Source organism: Cyprinodon variegatus, unplaced genomic scaffold, assembly GCF_000732505.1.
Source record: "Cyprinodon variegatus isolate N-32 unplaced genomic scaffold, C_variegatus-1.0 Scaffold329, whole genome shotgun sequence".
Classification (NCBI taxonomy): Eukaryota; Metazoa; Chordata; class Actinopteri; order Cyprinodontiformes; family Cyprinodontidae; genus Cyprinodon; species Cyprinodon variegatus.
This window is the reverse complement of record NW_015150782.1, coordinates 598185-599952: the sequence shown is the minus strand read 5'-3', so window position 1 is coordinate 599952 and position 1768 is coordinate 598185.

The following is a 1768-nucleotide window of genomic DNA, read 5'->3' as shown; positions in this document are numbered from 1 at the left end:
CTGCTGAGGCCCACTGGGGTTCAAGGAGACAGAGATCATGAGTTTGTCGCCTTTTTAAAAGAAGTCCAGGATTTTACTGTTTGTTGTTTCTGAGCAGAAAGATGTGAGTTCAAGTAAGACAAAGCAAGATGGAAAGACAACAGCAGGTAAATGAGACAAACAAAGGCTAACCCCAATTCTTCTGGGCAAAAAAAGTCCACTCAAACATGTTTAGGGGGATAAATGTAAAAGTTTGTGACAGAAAAATAGGTTTAAATTCTTTGAAAGGGGAGGGAAAAGCTCCCAGCAAAGAGAACAACATTCAGTAAACTTAAAAAAAAAAAAACTTGACATCACTGGAAGATGAAAAAAAAATACCTTCCACAAATATTACTGATCACAGCTCTTAAATGTGTCACAGTTAAATGGTTGAAGGCCGACCCGCCAGCGTAGAAAATGTGGATTGAAAAGGTCTGAGAAATCTACCATATGGAACAAATAACTTATTGCATGAGGCTTTAAAAAAGATGTTAATAGTTGGAAACTGACCATCTCTTATAGTTCTCCCTTATCTTTATGTATATATATATTTATTTATTAATTCTTATTTCACTCCTTTATATCCATTTGTGCTGCTTATTAATTTACAAACTATATATATATATATATATATATATATATATATATATATATAAAACTATATATATATATATATATATATATATATATATATATATATTTGTATGTTACTCATGTTTAATCATGTAACCTACTTGACTCGTAAGTTTAACCTGATGTTTATACTTTCAAAATTGTTTCAAGAATATTGTAAGTTAAAAACAGCAAATTAAATGTGGGCTTGTATGTATACGTCTATGTAAGTTGCAAAAATTGAAATAAAAATTAAGTCATTAATTGAGTAATTAGTTTTTTTATTCCAAAGCTTAAGGATTTTAGTGTGATAGATATTTCTCAGTTAGATGAAGAGCTTTGCTGTGAAGGATGAAGCTGTGACCACTAGGAGAGTTTTCCATCGCTGCTGTTAGTTCTGATACACAGCTCACTGCTGCCATCTAGTGTCAACAGCAATAAGGCTGTGGGGAAGCATCAGATGCAGACAGAAACACATCAGCATGAAGTAGTGAAGGTTTGAGAATAACTCCTGTCAGTGCATCTTCACACCCAGCAGTACTTTACAGGCAGCAAAGAACGAACGGATACCCAGAAGAGACCCAACCAAGAATGAATCTTTCTTTTTGATAGAAAATTACTTTCCATCTAAACTGATGGACTGTCTCAATTTTTAAGGTTTTTATACATCTTTCAGAAAAAACTAACCTGACTGTAGCTGAATTTTACCAGCAAAATGCATTGATTAATTATAAAGTGGGAGGAGGTTCTTTTAATCTTTAAAAATCTAGACCTAGAAACTTCAGTATCAGGGTCTGATTTGTTACTTTGACACAAAGCGGAGCAATGAGGAGCTTTTCTCACAGGCTCTATCCAGGCCGGTCGCTTCAGCTGCAGAGCCGTGTTTAACTAACGTGTTGTCGGAAAATTTTGATTTCTCTTATTTCATATATAGATCTATGCTATTTACTCACTATAAATTTTTTTCACTAAGCCTGTTTCACTTGCAAGGCCATAACATTCCCCTGCGTGAGGGTGTTTGTAGGCAATGCATACTTATTCCCACAACAAGCAAGTTCTTTCTCAAGGTTTATTCATAACATGTTACTGTTTTCCCAAAGTGTCTGTAATTTGTTTTGACCCTGACTACTTTCCATCA